At 38.7% G+C, this 14322-nt stretch overlaps 1 non-coding gene across 1 annotated transcript; it reads left to right on the top strand.

The window, feature by feature from the left end:
• The first annotated feature begins 6478 nt into the window (after window positions 1-6478).
• LOC121104667 lies at window positions 6479-6581 on the top strand. The gene has a single exon (XR_005837017.1). It is a non-coding gene; the product is annotated as a U6 spliceosomal RNA (small nuclear RNA).
• Window positions 6582-14322: the final 7741 nt, after the last annotated feature.

Genomic DNA, 14322 nt, shown 5'->3' with positions numbered 1-14322 from the left:
GCTAGAATTTCTGTATGTCCAGAGTGTGCAGTGCACATTTGTTGAAAACAATGAATTAACAAACGCATGTACGGTATTCACTCATATTCTGATAGGTCTTAGAATTGGCATTTCTCAGCTATGAAAATGCAGGCTCAGAGAGTGGAAGAGGATTGCCCAGGGTCATACTGTGAGCAAGAAAGAACCAGACGGAGACCCTCCTAATACAGCTCATCATTCAGCTCTTTTTATTTTTTTTTTAAGATTTTATTTATTTATCTGACAGAGATAGAGACGGACAGCGAGAGAGGGAACACAAGCAGGGGGAGTGGGAGAGGAAGAAGCAGGCTTATAGCAGAGGAGCCTGATGTGGTGCCCGATCCCACAATGCCGGGATCACGCCCTGAGCCGAAGGCAGACGCTTAACCGCTGTGCCACCCAGACGTCCCCATTCAGCTCTTTTTAACTGTACATTTACTCCTTATTTCTTACTCCAAATCCTTAATATTGGCTGCCTCTGAGACATTCTTGGACTCCAGCCTCAAAGAATACAGCAAAAATGTTTCCTACAGGTTCTCCAACCAAGACGGTATATAGAAGGGGGCACTGCCTGGGCTCCATCAGGAAGTGTATCTGTGAGTCCACTGGGTTTTCTTTTTGGGGTCCTTAGCCTGTGGTATGGTCATTTTATACCTTTAGATGGGCCCAGTGCTCTTCTACCTTCTTCTTCCTCCAGCTGGCAGGTATTAGGGAAAGCCTGGTGGATAGCAGGAAATCTGTTTTGCCCTTGAAATCCAAGTAGTCCCTTCTCCAGGAAAGCAGTGAGCATGAAGCCACCCACTGAAGTCTTACTCTCTGTCAGTAGCTATGATAAACACTTTCCATACATGACCCCCAGAGTCCTCACAGGATCCCTGATAGGCAAATGTAATTTGCTCAAGGTTACATAGTGCTTAGGGGTGCTTAGGGGTAAGGTCTGGATTCAGGTTTGGCTTACTTGTCTCAAGAGCACATCTTCTTTCTCCCCCCCCCCTTTTTTTAAAGATTTTCTTCATTATTTGAGAGAGAGAGTGAGTTCGTGAGAGCAAGCAGGGGTGACAGAGAGAGACAAGCAGACTCCGCACCGAGCTCAGTGCCCAATGCCGGGCTCGATCTCAGGATCTGAGATCTGAAATCAAGAGATGGACGCTTAACCAACTGAACCACCCAGGCACCCCCAGCACATCTTCTTTCTATCATCCCAGAGGATTATGCCTGAGTAATGATAGAAGGAGAGACCTATTAACCTGAAGAACAGTGATGGGTGAATGAGTCATTATCTCCTGAAAGACATGATCTGTGCAGGCCTAGAGGGCAGAACTAGAAGTCCTGGGTGGAAATTGCAGCAGGGCCGATTTTAATTAATTGGAAAGACTTCTGATGATTGGAACCATCTGAAAATGGTTGGACTGTCTGGGAGACCTGGTGGTTCCTGGTGTCCAAATACTACACATGGAGTCTGCTTGACCACTTCTCTTGGGTTCTGCAGGGAGGACTAGTGAATTGGCTGATACAGATCTCTACACTAGACACAGTTCTAGGCACTGGGTCTAAGAGGAGAAGAAGGCAAAGTCTTGCCATTCTGATTAGGGAGGGAGAAAAAACACACAGTGGCAGGTGATGACAGTGCTTATGAAGAAAACTAAAGCAGGGTGAGGGACGGAGAATAAGATGATGTACGTGTTTATGTGTGCAGGGGGTGGGGGTGTCTGTTTTGAACAGGTTAACCAAGGAAGGACTTTCTGATTTAGTGACATCAAGTAGAAACCTAAATATACAGAGGAAGTGAGCTACACAGATATCTAGAATCTTCCAGGCAGAGAGAATTGCAAGTGCAAAGGCTCTGAGGAAGGAAAGCTATAGGGATCTCTTAGGAAGAGCGAAGAGCCAAGTATGACTGGGGTCCAGTGAGCGAGGGAAAGAAAATGAGAAATCGAAACCACAGAAGCAGGCAGAGCGACACGATGTCAGGACTGACAAGGCCTGATAAAGACTTGGGACTTTACTTGATATGTGATAGGGAATTGTGATTTACATTTTAAGAGATCTTTAAATCCGAACGTTTGTTTGTTTTTGTCTATGACATCACTTTCTTCATCTGTCAGCTAAAGGATTTGAGCTAAACTAGTGTTTTCTGAAATGTGTGACCCATGTCACTGACAGTGTGAGTGATGATTTAAGTGGCAAACATAGTGTATGTTTTTAATAATTTTTATTTTAATGCTTATTTGACAAAAAAAATCACTAGCCCTTGATCTAGTGATTTTCCAGAAAACATCACTTAAGATGTGGTCCAAATATGAGTTTAAGTAAATGGATTGTGTTGGTTTTTATAAAAAAAAATATTAACTAAATAATACTACAACCTATAGATGATATAGCAGTCTGTAAGTTTGTAAAATGATATACAAATGACTAAAGTTTAGGCTGGAAAATTGATAAACACCATTCTATGGAATAGAACTGAAGCTCAGAGAGGTCAGTTGACATTCTTGAGGCCGTGGAGTCACGAATTGGACTTTAGCCTACTGACTCCAAATCCATTGTTCCTTGCACTAGGGGAAACTGTCTCACCAAACTCATACTTCTTCTGGTTATAACTGTCTTTATTTATTTTATTTTACTTTATTTTATCTTGAAATTATTATAGATTAAGAGGAAGTTGCAGACAGTAATGAAATCCTGTGTACCTTTCATACAGTCTCCCCAAATGTTACATTTTAAATAACTATAGTACAATGTCAAAACAAGGAAATTGACATTGGTACAATGTTTATGTATACCTCTTTGTCATTTTATCACAGGCGTTGTTTAGTGTAAGCAATCACTATTCAGAACTATTCAATCACCACAAAGATCTTCCTTGTGCTACTCAGCTCCCTACTTCTCCAACATTCCAACATTCTTGCTCTAATTTTGTCATTTTAAGAATGTTATATAAATGGAATCATACAATATACGACCTTGTGAGATCACTACATCTATCAATAGTTGTTTCTTCTGTTGCTGTGTTGTATTCCATGGTACGGATGTACTGCAGTTTATTTAACTATTAACATGTTATAGAACATTTTGGTTGTTTCCAGATTTTGGTTTTTCCAAATAAAGCTGCTGTGAATATTTGTGTGCAGATTTTTCTGTGGATGTAAGTTTTCATTTCTCTGGGTAAATGCTTAGGGGGGTGATTGCTGGATTGTATGATATTCATAAATTTAGCTTTTAAAAAAAGTGCCAAACTATTTTTCAGAATGCCTGCACCACTTAACATCCTCACCAACAATGTATGAGAGATTCGGTTTCTCTTCATCAGCTTTTGGCATTGTCATGGTTTTTACTGCTAGCTGTTCCAATACATATGTAGTAGTATCTCGTCCTGGTATTAATTTGCATTTCCCTAAGTGCTACTGATGTTGAACATCTTTTCATGTACCTATTTGCCATCCTCTGGTGAAATGTCTGTTCTTTGCCCATTTTCTAAATGGAATATTTGTGGTTTTTATGAGGAGCATGTCTTTATATTTTTACTGAAGTATAACTGACACACAGCATTATATTAGTCTTGGGTGTACAATATAGTGATTCGACAATTCTATACGTTACTCGGTGCTCACCACGGTTAAGTGTAGTCACCAAACAACGTCATTACCATCTTATCGACTATATTCCCTAGGCTGTAGTGTTCATTTCCATGAATTGTTTATTTTATAACTGGAAGTTCGTACCTCTTAATCCCCTTTTCCCCATCTATTTCACCCACTGCCTCCCAACCTCCCTTCTGGCAACCACCAATTTGTTCTCTGTATGTAAGAGACTATTTTTCTTGTTTGTCCTTTTTCTTTGTTCATTTGGTTTTTTTTCTTAAATTCCACATATGAGTGAAATCATATGGTATTTGTCTTTCTCTGTCTGACTTATTTCACTTAGTACTATACCCTCTAGGTCCATCCATGTAGTTGCAAATGACAAGATCTCATTCTTTTTTTATGGCTCAGTACCACTCCATTGTGCATACATATACCACATCTTTTTTATCCATTCATCCATTGGGTTGCTTCTGTATCTTGGCTAATGTACATAATACTGCAATAAACATAGATGTGCATATATCTTTTCAAATTGGTTTGGTATCCAAAATATATTAAGAACTTATACAACTCAACACACACAGAAATATAATAATCCAATTAAAAATGGGCAGAAGACCTGAATAGACAATTTTCTAAAGAAGAAATATAAATGGCCAACAGACACACGAAAACATGCTCAAAATCACTCATCATGAGACCTCGATGTGAGACAGGAATCCATCAAAATCATAGAGGAGAACACAGGCTGTAACCTCTTTGACATTGGCCACAGCAACCTCTTTCATGACATGTCTCCAAAGGCAAGGGAAACAAAAGCAAAAATGAACTTTTGGGACTACTTCAAGATAAAAAGCTTCTGCAAAGCCAAGGAAATAGTCAACAAAACAAAGAAGCAACCCACAGAATGGGAGAAGATATTTGCAAATGACACTTCAGATAAAAGGCTGGTATCCAAGATCTATAAAGAACTTCTCAAATTCAACACCCAAAAAACAAATAATCAAATCAAAAAAAATGGGCAGAAGATATGAACAGACACTTTTCCAATGAAGACATATCAATGGCTAACAGACATATGAAAAAAATGTTCAAGATCATTAGCCATCAAGGAAATTCAAATCAAAACCACATTGAGATACCACCTTACACCAGTTAGAATGGCAAAAATTGACAAGGCAAGAAACAAATGTTGGAGAGGATGTGGAGAAAAGGGAACCCTCTTACACCGTTGGTGGGATTGCAACTTGGTACAGCCACTTTGGAAAACAGTGTGGAGGTTCCTCAAAAATTTTAAAATAGAGCTACCTTATGATCCAGCAATTGTACTACTGGGTATTTACCCCAAAGATACAGATGTAGTGAAAAGAAGGGCCATATGCACCCCAGTGTTCATAGCAACAATGTTCATAATAGCCAAACTGTGGAAGGAGCCGAGATGCCCTTCAATAGACAAATGGATAAAGAAGATGTGGTCCATACATACAATGGAATATTACTCAACCATCAGAAAGGATTATCGCAAGTAATGAATCATGGAACTTTACATGGAAATCTAGGGATGTACTGTATGGTGACTAACATAATATAATAAAATAAATAAATAGTAAAAAAAAAAGAAAGGATGATTGCACAACATTTGCATCAAAATGGATGGAACTAGAGGAGATTATGCTAAGTGAAAAAGTCAAGCAGAGAAAGACAATTATCATATGGTTCACTTATTTGTGGAACATAAGGAATAGCAGGGAGATCATTAGGAGAAGGAAGGGGAAAATGAAGGGGGGGAATAAGAGAGGGGGAGATGAACCATGAAGGACTATGGACTCCGGGAAACAAACTGAGGGTTTTAGAGGGGAGGGGGGTGAGGGGAGGGGCTAGCCTGGTGAAGGGTATTAAGGAGGACATGTATTGCATGGAACACTAGGTGTTATATGCAAACGATGAATCATGGAACACTACATCAAAAGCTAATGATGTACTGTATGGTGAATAGCATAACATAATAAAAAATTTTAAAAAATTAAAAATAAATTAAAAATAAAAAAGAATCACTCATCATGAGGAAAATACAAATCAAAACCACAATGAGATATCACCTCACACCTGTCAGAACGACTAACATAAAAAAGACAAGAAATAACAAGCGCTGGTGAGGATGTGGGGAAAAAGAAACCCTCAGGCACTCTTCGTGGGAATGCAAACTGGTGCAGTCACTGTGGAAAACAGTATGGAGGCTCCTCAAAAGATTAAGACAGAACTACCATATGATCCAGCAATTCAACTTCTGGGTATTTACTCAAGGATAATGGAATATTTGTTTTTAATTATTAAATTTTAAGAGTTGTTTATGTACTCTATTTGAGTTCTTTGTTGCATATGTAACTTGCAAATAATATCTTTCAGTGTATGGTTTCTTTTAATCCTTTTCATTCTTTTAAATTCATTACTACACATAGTTACTGTTTTCTTTTTTGATCTTTGTGTGTGTGTGTGTGTGTGTGTGTGTGTGTGTGTGTGTGTGTGGTAGAAACATTTAAGATCTACTCCATTAGCAAATTCGAAGTGTATAATACAACATTGTTAACTTATAGTCACATTGTTGTCTAACAGATCTTCAGAATTCATTCATCTTGCATAACTAAAATGTTGTACCACTTGACACCATCTCTCCATTTCCCCCACACACACAGCCCCTGGCAATCACTGTCTACCCTCTGCTTCCATGAGTTTGACTATTGAGATTCCAATGCAAATAAGATCGTGCAGTATTTTTCTTTTTCCATCTGGTTTATTTCACTTAGCATAATGTCTTACAGGTTCACACATGTTTCAAAAAATGGCAGGTTTTCTTTCCTTTTATAAAGTTGATTATTGTGGTCGCTTCGGCAGCACATAGACTAGAATAATGACACAGAAAAGACTGGCATGGCCCTGTGCAAGGATGACATGCAAATTCTGAAGGAAAGTCTGATTATTATTTTACTTTATATATACACATTTTCTTTATCCATTCTACTGCCAACAGCCATTCGGGGTATTTCCACATCTTGGCTATTGTGATAAATACTGAGATGAACATGGGAATGCAAATATCTCTTCAAGAGAGTGATTTCATTTCATCCAGATACATATCTGCAGTGGGATTTCTGGGTCATGTGGTAGTGCTATTTTTAATTTTTTGAGAAACTTCCACACTGTTTTCCATAGTGGCTGTACAATATTTAACAAGATTTATCTTCCATTTGTGAACACAGGATATCTTTCCATTTATTTGTCTTCCTTAGTTTCTTTCATCAAATGTTTTATAGTTTTCAGTGTATAGATAGGACTTTCATCTCCTTGGTTAAATTTATTCCTAAGTATCTTATTCTGCTTGTTGCAAGTGTAAAAGTGATAGCCATTCATGGCTCTCTCCAGCCATCAACTAATTTCTATACTAAATAGTTCTGCATACATTTATCATAAGGTAAAAGTGGTAAAGCAAGAGGGACACAAGTAATGAAATTGATACAAAAATATAAAAATGTATGTAATGGCTTTATAGGATACATGAGCCATTTCTTTAAGTCTTTCCACCTACACTGCCTTTTTCAAATGTTAAGAATATACATACTAATATTATTTCTAACTTTATTATACAAGTGCTACCCTAAATGTAGATGCTCATATATATAAGATCATTTTGCAGTAAGAGAGCTTGGCCAAAGGCCATGGGTGTGCTATGCAGTAAAGGATTAGCTTAGCAGACTTGTGTTACCCCAACTCCATGTTCCCAGAGTCACTAGAATGGGGCCTTAAGCAGCATCTGGCACATGTTTACCCTGTGAGCCCTTAAAATCTCCTGCCTAATAAAGTGTCTTTGAATACTTGAGACTTGGGCCACACATTCCTAGCACGTGTTTTTGGCCCACAGTTAGAAGATGGTTGCATCGTCTCCAGCATTATGACCGTGTTTCAAGCACAAGGAAGTGGCAGGGCAAACACTAAAAACACTGTATCCTGGGAAAAGAGACAGAACACTGGTAAAGGTCATATCCCTGACGCACAGACTCAGTAAAAGTCTGGGACAAAATCAGAAAAATTTAGATCTTTTTCCCTCCCCCGCACTGTACCAATGTACCAACCTTGCACAGGTACCTAAAAGCTTCAGTATATTAACAGTGGCTTTCAGCTAAAAGGGCTGAACACAGACTCTACGTGTTTCTAAGTAGACTTTGATCATTTGAAAAGGTATATGAAAACTCAAGGTCAAGCACTTAAAAAAATTGTAAAAATGCATTTAAATGATATGCCAAGAGACAGAGAAAGAAAATGCAACCATTCAGGGCAATAGGCAACTTGCATGAAAGTATTTTGACACTGATTACTCTGTCACTGACACCAAGAGCGTCCCCTGACCACATACTGTGTCCTCAGGTGGCAGGCTTTCTGAGAAGCCCCCGTGCATTCCAGGGGCCATAGTTTGGCACCTGTTGCCAAGATTCTTCAGTCGCCTTAAATAGCCAGTAGTGGTGCTGAGCACCTGTCCACAGAGCTCTTCTCTCTGCTGTAATCTGGCCTGCTCCTTTCATGGATTGTGGTTTGAACATGCAGTTCCTCGCCCGACCCTCTGTGATGTTCCGCAAAGTGTGGGGGAGGCCTGCAGGCTGCCAGCACAATTCGATCTTGATGTTCCAAGAAGGGATCATGAGTTTGTCCCTGTAGGGGTGCTGTCTTGGAGAACTCCGTGTGCTATGTAATACCTGCTGAGGAGTGAGTGTGCTCTGGGCATTTCTGCTTCTTTGCTCCTTATTACAACATTTTGTGTCTGAATGGTAGATAAGGTGCGCAGCACGCCCACGTAAACAACGTTCCCCAGTCTGGCAAGCATGGGGCGGTGGAATGTGATGCAACTGTGGCCAGGGATGTTAAGCAGAGTATCTTCGGTGGGGTATCTTGTAAGATACTTCAAAGGGGTGGGGCAGAGATTCAAGTGACACGTACCCATTAGTGTTTGCCCTGCCACTTCCTTGTGCTTGAAACACGGTCATAATGCTGGAGGCGATGCAGCCGTCTTCTAACTGTGGGCCAAAAGCACGTGCTAGGAATGTGTGAAAAGAAGGTAAGATGTTGCCTCGTGCCTGATGTCATTGGGAAGCTCTTATAGCATTCCCTGACATTATCTTATATGAGAAGAATAAAACCTTCATTTGTCTAAGACACCTTTTTGCGTGTTTTTGTGTTTCACAGTTCTTCCTAATAGGTCATATCAAAATACGTGGGCTTCATCTAAAGTGATAATTAGAAGGAAGCTTTTAGCACTAAATGCTTATATGTGAAAAGAAGGAAGATCTCAATAATATAAGATCCTATCTCAAAACTAGAACAAGAGGAGCAAAATCAACCCAAAGCAACCAGAAGAAAGGAAATAATAAGGGCAACAGCAGGAGAAAAATAAAATTGAAAACAGAAAAACAATAGAAAAACGAATTAAACAAAAAGCTAATTCTCTAAAGAAAATCCAAAAAATCGCTAAATCAAATTTCAAAAACTGATAAAGATAAGGGGCGCCTGGGTGGCACAGCGGTTAAGCGCCTGCCTTCGGCTCAGGGCGTGATCCCGGCGTTCTGGGATCGAGCCCCACATCAGGCTCCTCCGCTGTGAGCCTGCTTCTTCCTCTCCCACTCCCCTGCTTGTGTTCCCTCTCTCGCTGGCTGTCTCTATCTCTGTCGAATAAATAAATAAAATCTTAAAAAAAAAACTGATAAAGATAAAAAGAAGCACTTCAGAAACCATCAGTACCCACAAAGAAACAGTGGATGGCATTAAGCTCCCACAGCCATATAGAAAGATAAGAAGGGAAAACTGCAAGAAATGTTTCACTCAAAAATTTTATGACTTAGAAGAAATAGGCCAATTCTTCAAAAACCAAACATGATTTAAACTCAATCTCGATGAAACAGACAACCTGAATAGATTTATAACCATTAAAGAAATTGAATCTGTAATTTAAAAGCTTTGAAACAGAAATCTCCAGGCCAAAATGGTTTCATGGGAGAATTCTACATAGTACAGGTTTACCCCACTATCCACGAGGGTAGAGCATTTCTGTGAAAACTTCTGTAAGCCAAAGTGGCATAAAGCAAAACTACTACCATTAATCTACACAGAATATTCGTTAAGTGTTTTCGGACTCCACAATAACCCTTCTCAGGCTTTTTGATACCTTGGGACACAGCTTGCTAAGGGACGCACAAACTAAATCCAGACAAAGCACAGATGCTCACAGACATGGTTTAAAGCTACGGCGGCTTGATGCTGAGAGGCCGAGTGTAGTCCCCGCGGAAGGAGCTTGATGAGGCCACTCTTGCTGCTCCAGGTGTGAGCTGCTTCTGTAACAGCTCACTGAAAAACAGAACACTGAACACTATTTTTGCTTTTCGCCTTCTTTGTAAAAGAAAAGATCCTCTTCAGATTTCTTTCAGTTAGCAAAAACAGGTACTAATGTAGGTCCTTCATAAAAGTGCAATGATGTAACCCAAACTTTCAAAAAGTGAGGGATACCTGTACTTACAAAGATTGAATGCCAATACCACACAATCTCCTCCAGAAAGTAGGAGGGAATGCTTCCTAACTCATTTTAGGACATCAGCATTACTCTAATAGTGAAACTAGACGAAGACATTATGAAAAATGAAAACTACAGACCAAATGCTCTCAGGAACTTACATGCAGATGTCTCAGTAAAATATTAGCAAATAGAATCCAGCAATGTATAAAAGAGTAATTTATTTCAGGTATGCAAGACTGGTTTAATACTCAAAATCAATCAATGTGGGACGCCTGGGTGGCTCAGTTGGTTAAGTGAACGACTACTGATTTTGATTCAGGTCATGATCTCAGGGTCATGTGATCAAGCCCCGTGTAGGTCTCCCTGCTCAGCGTGGAGTCCGCTTGATATTCTCTCTCACTCTCCCTCTTTTCCCCTTCCATCATGCTAAATAAATAAATAAATAAAATCTTTTAAAAAAATCAATGTAACCATAACAACAGGGAAATTATAAAAATAATATGAGCATATTGATTGTTGCAGAAAAAGCATTTTACAAAACACTAACTCATGATAAAAATTATCTGCAAGTGAGGAGTAGAAGGGACCTACCTCAATCTGATAAAGATAAAAATAAATCCCACATATTTAATGATCAAAGACTAAATGGTTTCACATTAACACTACTGGAAATTGTAATCATTGCAATAAAGCAGGAAATAATAGGTATATAGATTGAAAAGGAAAAAAGAGCTGCCTGTTTGCAGATGACATGATTATCTAGGTGAAAATCCCCCCAAAAAATCTATTTGAAAAATCCACAAGAATCAACTAGTGAGTTCAGCTGTGTTGCAGATTGTTCTAGACATGGACAAGTTTATTATAAAATTGATATACAAGAACATCAGCTCTAGAGTAATTAAAACCATCTTGAACAGAGAATGAAGTGGGAGGTATCGTTCCATCCAAATATCAAGGCTTAGGTACAGTTGTGTGGTATTAGCAGAGGGATAAATGCCTATCAGTGGGCCAAGTTACAGAACCTAGAAATACATCATACAAATATGCTCAACTGACTTTTGACAAGGCCAAATTAAACTGAAGGTGGGACCCTTGTGATGATGGAACTGTGTATCATGAGTGGTAGATACGCAAACCTACATGTGATACTAGTATATGGAACTGCATACACACCCACTATCACAACACACACAGGCACACACAAATAATTACAACTAAAACTAGGGAATCAGAATAAGACTGGTGGAATGGATCAATGTCAACATCCTGGTTGTTGATATTGCACTATAGGTTTGCAAGATGTGACTATTAGGGGACACACAACAAAGGGTTCACAGGATTGCTCTAAATTATTTCCTACAAGTACACGTGAATCTACTGTTATTTCAATTAAAAAAGTATTGGCAGATGGAATTGGGCAATATATAAAAAGAATTGAAGTCATGATCAGGTGGAATTTGTTGCAGAATGAAAGGTGGTTAAATATTTGAAAATCATCAGTGCCACCTAGCAAATCAACAGGCTAACAGAGAAAAATCATATGATCCAATCAGTTGATGTATAAATAGCATTTGAGTAAGTTTCAAATGCATTCATGATAAAAACTCCCAGAATACTAAGGATACTAAGAATGTAGGGAAACTTTCTCAACTTGATAAAAAAAAAATCTACAAAATACCTACAGCTAATGTCATACTTAATGGTAAAAGAGGGCGCCTAGGTGGCTCAGTCAGTTAAGCATCTGCCTTTGGCTCAGGTCATGATCCCAGGGTCCTGGGATCGAGCTTCGCTCGGTGGGGAGTCTGCTTCTCCCTCTGCACTCCCCCTGCTTGTGTTCCCTCTCTCACTGCCTCTCTCTCTGTCAAATAAATAAAATCTTTTTTAAAAAAAGATTTTTTTAAAAGATTTTATTTATTTATTCGACAGAGATAGAGACAGCCAGCCAGAGAGGGAACACAAGCAGGGGGAGTGGGAGAGGAAGAAGCAGGCTCATAGCGGAGGAGCCTGATGTGGGGCTCGATCCCATAATGCCAGGATCACGCCCTGAGCCGAAGGCAGATGCTTAACCGCTGTGCCACCCAGACGCCCCCCAAAAAAGATTTTTTTAATGGTAAAAGAATGAATACCTCTCGCAAACAATGAATCATGGAACACTACATCAAAAACTAATGATGTACTGTATGGTGACTAACATAACATTATAAAAATTTTTAAAAAAAGAGAGAGAATGAATACCTCTAGGATCACAGAAGTGCAAGGATATTCACTCTCACCCTTCTTATTTAATGTATTCTGAAAATTCTACTCAACATAAGACAAGAAAAGGAAATAAATACAGAGTCTGGAAAGGAAGAAAGAAAATTGTACCCATTTACAGCTGACATGATAGTCTACGGAGAAAAGATCAAGGAATCTATAAAAAAAAAACACCTCCTAGACCTAAAAACTGAGTGGAACAAGATTCAGGATCCAAAATCAATACATAAACATGATTGTATTCCTGTATACTAGAAAAGGTATGTGAATATTGAAATTAAAAGTATAAATTTATTAAAATCACTCATAAAATACTTAGATATAAATTGAAAAGTATTTTAAGTTTTGTATTCTAAAAACTACAAATGGTGATGAAAGAAATAAAAAAAAACCACTTAAGTGATATAGGCATACATGGATGGATTAGAAGACTTGACATAACAAAGAAGTCATTTCTCCCAGACTAATACACAGGTTTAACTCAATTGCTATCATAATCTCAAGCAAGATCTTTTGTAGATATACATAAGACTATTCTACAATTTTTATTGAAAGGCAAAGGAACTAGTATAGGAAAAAAATTTTTTTAAAGAAGAGTAAAGCAAGAAGAATCACTGCACTATCTCAAGACATATTATACAGCTATAGTAATCAAGTTGTTCTGGCAGAGGAATAGACACATAATCAATGGAACATAATACAGAATCAAGTACGGCCAACCAATTTTTGACAATGTGCCAACGCAATTCAATGGAGGAAGGATAGTACTTTCAATAAACTGTTACTGCAAAAATTGAATATCCACAGTAAAAAAAGTTCATCTCAAACTAAACTTCATAACTTATACAAAAATTAATACAAAATGGCTTTGGTAATCATTCAGATGGAGAGGAGGATACTCTACTGGAAGTCAAAAGCTAATGGTCTGAAATAAGTGGGATCTTTACATGGCATTCTGCTATCATTGGTGTATATCTATAGTGCTGCATACAAAGAGAGAAGTGTTTGGCCCCATCTAGGGTTAAGGAGAACAATTTCCTTTGGGAGTTATTTCTTCCCATCAGACCCTACACTTCCTCAGGATTATAATTCATTTCAGAAGGCCTCAGTTTCCTTTAATAGTTTCTAGAACAGAGCATTATTTTGTCATGCACACTCAATGGTGCAAGTTAATGGTCTGGTGATCCAGATGGCATGGCATTCTCCCCATCTCTGGTTCATCACCCATGAGAGGCAAGTAAAGATGACTATTTATACTCTTAGCTGGGCCAAGGGCTCTGGATTCCTCAGGACACAGAGCTTCCTCTCTTCCAGAAGCCATGAATCTCCTGATGCTGACCTTCATTTTATGTGGGTTCCTAAATCTGGTGACCCAAGGTAACAGAACCCTAAAATGTCGGGATGATGGAACTAGGATGAGTTATTGACCTTGAGCTTTCAAGTGTCTTGACAGGAAAAGAGGGTCCACAGAAAAAGCCTTAAGCCAGTAAAAAGCCACAGAAATGCTCTCATTATGGCAGCTCCATGTCCCTACTCTCTAAGACCCTGTTGGAGGCACCTATCATGCTGGGGTATCTTCTGAGACATTTCTCCAAAGGCAAGAATTTCCTCCATCTTCTGAGCAGCTATTTCTGGCTCTCTCTCTAACCAGTGTTAGCCAGTGAAATAGTAAGCCTCTGGTATTAGACCAATATGAATGAGCTTATTCCTGTTTTTTAGTAATGCTACTTTTGGAAATTATCTACTTTTCATTGAAAAATAGTACTTGCAATTGATACAAAGTATCAAGCACTTGATAGGTTTATATGAGTTTAAGGAAAAGTACTCTCTTACCCTAGAATAACATTTCTTCAATCTTTCTTTGGGAATCTCTCAATCAACCTTACCAATTACTTATATATATCCTACTGT

Source organism: Ursus maritimus, unplaced genomic scaffold (assembly GCF_017311325.1).
Source record: "Ursus maritimus isolate PB19 unplaced genomic scaffold, ASM1731132v1 scaffold_22, whole genome shotgun sequence".
Classification (NCBI taxonomy): domain Eukaryota; kingdom Metazoa; phylum Chordata; class Mammalia; order Carnivora; family Ursidae; genus Ursus; species Ursus maritimus.
Note: the sequence above shows the minus strand (reverse complement) of the source record. Positions and strands in the feature narration are given on the sequence as shown.